Raw genomic sequence first — 6,221 nt, 5'->3', positions numbered from 1 at the left:
GGGGAGAGTTGTAATACTGCAAATTATGGGCTAGTAGTTTTCGGTTTACCCGAGAGGTATGTAGACCATGTGGAATTTCTAATTGAAGTTATTGGGTCGAGTTGGGCTTAACTTAGTTGGATTTGGGGCCCAATTAGCCAAAAAAGGGGGTTTTAAATATAGACAAATTGATAAGGCCCAAATAAGTAATTTGATAAAAAAATGAAGATAAAATTTGAGGATTTATATCATTTTAGACGTGGGCTTGTCATTTCCTCTCTTCATTTTCTTCCTTTCTCTTCTTTCCTTCTTCTCCTAGTCTCCATAGCTTCAAGTCGGTGGTAAGAACTCATTTATCTACTTTAGTAAGTTTCAAATTTATCCCTCTTACTCCCTATAACATTCTTTTGTTAAGAAAATTCTTACATCTTTGTTGGTTAGTGAAAAAGAGTGAGAAAATCATCCAAATCATAGTGGAATATGGTGTGGCTAAGCAAAGAGCTTCATTTTGGGATCCTAGAATCAAGGTTGTGTATTTCTAATCCTTTGTGGAGTTAAAGCTTTCATAAGAATGAAGATTTGTTGAGATTTGAGTATTTTAGCATTTTAGGGTTTATGTTTAATTCATGCTCTAGTTGATGTTATTGTTGTAAAGATCATGTTTTTATGGTGTTAGATGACCCTATAAGACCTCCTTAAGCTTTATTCGTTGATTTGGGGTTAAACTAGAGTGTTTGGAAGGGTTTTTAGGAGTTTCTCGAGACTTATTTATAGTTTTCTATGTTATAGTATTAATATTGTTCTTGTAGTATCGATATTGTTCTTATAGTACCGATACTCCTATCAATACACTTGGAGTATCGATACTCGCATCAATACCAGTATCAATACCTGCATCAATACCAGTATCAATACCGATACTCGTTATAGTACTCTTTTTATGTTTGGTCGTGAAAAACTCATTAGTCTTCTCGTTATTATTGAGGTAATTTCAATACTGAGTACCATTATATAATAGACATTACTATAAAACCTAAAACATATATATATAATTCTTATCATTATATAACGATAATTGGATTAAAACATATATAAAACGGATGAATATTATCATTATATAACACGAACGAGATCATCTCTATATATATATGTTGAGGTAATTTCAGTATTGAAATCGTAATTGGATTAAAATATTTAAGAACTTTTAATTGATTATAAATTTCAAATCTTGTCTAGACTGAATGCTAAAATGATGCAAGAAGTTGATAATCATGTTGATTGCATAGCCAATAAAACCCAAAGGGCATGGTCCAAATGGTAAGCCATGAATTGATAAGATAAGCTTTCTTTGAGGGTTTAGGGACTCAACCCCTCCCAGGTAAGGACTGCATGATTTAAAATTACATACAATAGTTGTATTCAATTCTTGAATAATTGTTCTTTGTTGTATATAAGGATAATTGTAATGATATCCGTTCACATTTCAAAACCAATAAATATCATGCATCCAGTACTCTATATCCTCGAGGCAGGGCACAAGAAATCTAGCACTTAAAGATTTACCAAGAATCAAATTCACCATTATGCATATACTGCTCAATAGAACCTGCTGAATGAAGGGATTTGCACACATCCGCGAGCATTTTATAGGAAACCCCAAGTATGGGTTACCCCAGACATCTCTGTTGTAATATTTTAGCGGAGTACTTGGGGCTCGATAAAATACTTATGATTTGTGTGCAAATTATATCATTCAGCAGGTTTTCTTGATCAGTATAGGCATAATGGAAAAGTTTATTCTAGGTTTGGTCTTCATCAGAGCAGAAGCTACCACTTTTGGTAAATCTTTAAGTGCCAAATTTCTTGTTCTCTACCTTGAGGATATAGGGTACTGCATGCATGATACTTATTGGTTTCGAAACGTGAATGAATATCATTACAACTATCCTTATATACAATGAATTATTCTTCAAAAACTGAATACAACTATTGTATGTAATGTTCAATCATGCAGTCCTTACCTATTAAGGGTTGAGTCCCTAAACCCTCACAGAAATCATTTCTTACCAATTCATGGCTTACCATTTGGACCCTGCCTTCCAGGTTTTATTAGTTATGCAGTCAACATGATTATTAGCTTCATGCATCCTTTGGCATTCAGTCATACTGTCAAGATTTGAAATTTGTAATCAATTAAAAGTTCTTAAATACTTTATTCCAATTATGATTTCAAGAACAATTATAGAAATACATTGATACTTACTAGAAGTATATATATCCACCCAGTGGTTGCTTTCAATTTTCTTCAATGTTGATACTCTCGGGCTCCATTTCAAGGTCATCATCTTCGCGAACAAAGATTGAACTTTCTACCTATAATAGGTCCCAAATGCTTCTTTAGTTTGAAAACCCCAAACTCAAAAACCTAACCCCTATTTTTGAATACTGAAATACTAAAAAAGTAGGGTTTCAACAATATACCTTTCGATTCGATTGCATTAACAAACAAATAAGAATGCTTCCAAAAATGTGATACTACTATTTCACAACATCTAACTTCCGTTGATCTCTAAAAATACGATCGTCTTCTATCTATTTCTCTAGTTTAGGGTTTCCTTTATAACCGGATATGTTATTTATATTGAATACTCTTACTTAAGTATCGATAATTTTGTGTATGATATCGATACTTTCGAGACATTTCGTTTTTGTGTAAACCGGTATATTTTTACCTGTTTTGTCATATTGAAACCAGTTTTTATCAATTTTCAACCTGTTATATTGTCATGTATCGATACATGTGTATTATGTATCGATACTTTCTGCGTGCATCTAGTTTGGGAAGCATACTGGACAAAAAGTGTCGATACATATACAACAAGTATCGATACTTTATGTGAACGTATTTTGTCATTAAGCCAGTATATTTTTACCTCTTACATTGTAAATTTACCTATTACTTTAAAGTAATATGTTTCGAAGTTTTAAGAATCGATAATTCTCATACGTGTATTGATACTTTATAGGCGCAATTATGGAAATCGATTTTGTCAATTTTGAACCTGTTATGTTATTTATATTTAATCGATACCATTACCGTTATTGAAGTATCGATACTTTTGTTGAAGGTATCGATACTTTCGAGACGTTTCATTTTTTTGTAAATCGGTATCTTTTTACCTGTTTTGTCATATTGAAACCGGTTTTATCAATTTTCAATATGTTATATTGTCATGTATCGATACATGTGTATTAGGTATCGATACTTTCTGCCTGCAACTAGTTTGGGAAGCATACTGGAAAAAATATCGATACATATGCAAAAAAGTATCGATACTTTATGTTAACGTATTTTGTCATTAAATCGGTATATTTTTACTGCTTACATTGTAAATTTACCTATTACTTTAAAGTAATCTGTTTCGAAGTTTTAAGAATTGATATTTCTCATAAGTGTATCGATACTTTATAGGCGCAATTATAGAAAATGGTTTTGTCAATTTTGAACCTGTTAAGTTATTTATATTTAATCGATATCATTACCCTTACTTAAGTATCGATACTTTTGTGTATGGTATCGATACTTTTGAGAAGTTTTGTTTTTTTTATAATCCGATATCTTTTTACATGTTTTGTCATATTGAAACTGGTTTGATCAATTTTCAACCTTTTATATTGTCATGTATCGATACATGTGTATTAGGTATCGATGTTTTCTGCATGCATCTAGTTTGAGAAGTATACTGGACAAAAAGTATCGATACATATACAAAAGGTATCAATACTTTATGTTAACATATTTTTTCATTAAACTGATATATTTTTACCGCTTACATTGTAAATTTACTTATTACTTTAAAGTAATTCGTTTTGAAGTTTTAAGAACCGATACTTCTCATACGTGTATCGATACTTTATAGGCACAATTATGGAAACTGATTTTGTCAATTTTGAACATGTTAAGTTATTGGCATATTGAAATCAGTTTTGTCAATTTTCAACATGTTATATTGTCATGTATCGATACATGTTTCTTAGGTACCGATACTTTATAGGCGCTATTATTGAAACTGATTTTGTCAATTTTCAATATGTTATATTTAATCAATTTTTTCAAATTTTAACCGGTTTAGAATTTCTAAGTATCGAAACTTTGTTGTCGAGATTATAAAAATGATACTTTAATAATGTGTATCGATACTTTAATAATGTTGAGTTTATAAAAACGATACTGAAATTGGGAGTGGGTGTACAATACTTTAATAACTAGTATTGATATTTCAACAATCCTCAAATATAAAATATAGATATGTATAGTATGTGTATCGATACAGAAACGTAAGTATGGATATAAAATCCCGACCAATCAACCAACAACGCTTTGAGATCAAATGTCGTGATATATTCGGAGCAATAAACCAACATGAAACGCGAGGGAAATCCTGACCATCATAATTTTGAGTAACAAGCTGGAAGATTGGAGATGTGAAGAATGCCTTCCGGATAAGATCCATTTCATCTAGCTCATGAAGTTAGGATAACTGTAAACTGAAACCGTCTAAGAGTAATATAGTTGATGTAGAAGCAGTTGCATATTTAAAATCTTGAAGCGATGCATTTTGTTCTAAAAAATTTAAAGCATCAGAAGCATATCAGACTTATGATTTGAGTGCTACATGGGAAAGGCAATGAAATGCAACTAAAAAATCGAGAATTAAACGCTACATCTTTTAGTAATAATATTAAATAATGAAAGATACACATGTAAATAAGAAGTATCGGTACTTGGAATTTTGAAACCTATTACTTTAAAGTAATAGGTAAATTAATAATGTAAACGGATAAAAGTGTTCTGGTATAATGAAAATAGTCGTAAATGACAAGTTACGACACTTGTCATCTACGCCTATTATCATTACACCGGTAGACTTTTACCATTTACATTGTTAATTTAGCTAAGTATTAATACTTTACACGTGTATCATTCAATTCTTTTTATTATTATTACAAGTTGTAGCCCTTAATTCTCAGGATTTTTAGTTTCCCTTTGTTACATTTTCCATAAACCACCTATATCATAAGACCGAAACGTTTCTGACGCTTTAACTGTTTGAGAACCAAATGCATCACCGTTGAGATTTTAAATCTGCATCTGCTTCTACATCAGGTATGTTTTGCTTTGACGGTTTTGATTTAGGGTTATCCTATCTTAATAAACTGGCTGAAATGGATAATATCCGAAAGGCATTCTTCATATATCCAATCTCCCATCTTGTTCCTCAAAATTATGATGGTCGGGATTTCCCTCATGTTTCATGTTGGAAAAAAACAATGAAAATTATGATTAATCAATTAATACATGAAAATTGTCTAAGTTAATAAGTATTGAAAAAGGTTGTTGTTACCTTACAAATGACATTTGATGTTACCTCATGATGCAATGAGCATGTTGTTGTTTGAAGGGAACAAATGATCTAGCTCATATTTATAGTGGAGCCGAAATTGAAATTGAAATTCAAACTAAAACTAAAATTAAAATTGAAACTCAAATTAAAATTGAAATTGGAAATGAAATTCAGTCTGAAATTGAAATTGAAAATTGCATGAATGATTCCTACTGTACAAGTAACATGCATTATCTTCCAAAAAGCTGGGAAAGATAATATTGATTTAGTTCAAAGCTGAGTTGATGGGGTTGTCACATGGAAATAAAGCAGTCACATGGAAGACAATAGGAGATGTTAGATTGTTTTCTTTACACTGCCCCATCCGAATGGAATATTTACTATGTAAGTCACATGTTCTACTGTGGAATTAAAATACACAGTTTTTGTCTTATATGTTTGAGTACATTTAAATTCAAAATAGTGCATTATGTGTATTATGTGTATTGAATGAAAATATACACACAGTATAAGTAAACCAAACATACATACAAAACAATGTTCAAATAGTCTACCCACAACAAAATTAATCTTAAGAAAAGGGTTATTTTTTACAAAGTCCGGAACATTAGGTGCCTTCCACAAATTTTCCAAATACTCGCTTACGTTTCCTCCTTTTGCTGAGGACATATATAAATAATTGCAATTATCAAACTAATCAGGTGCAATTTCACTAACAAGAAACCAATTTCGTATAAGCAGTCATAATTTTTTGTCATACCTAAAGCATTGTCCTCCGAATACGAAGCGTCAAAGGGAAGTGGACATATGTAACTATATTGCTATATAAATACATAA

This window comes from Hibiscus syriacus, unplaced genomic scaffold (assembly GCF_006381635.1).
Source record: "Hibiscus syriacus cultivar Baekdansim isolate YM2019G1 unplaced genomic scaffold, ASM638163v2 tig00111873_pilon, whole genome shotgun sequence".
Taxonomy (NCBI): domain Eukaryota; kingdom Viridiplantae; phylum Streptophyta; class Magnoliopsida; order Malvales; family Malvaceae; genus Hibiscus; species Hibiscus syriacus.
The sequence above is the reverse complement of the archived record's forward strand: the minus strand, read 5'-3'. Positions refer to the sequence as shown.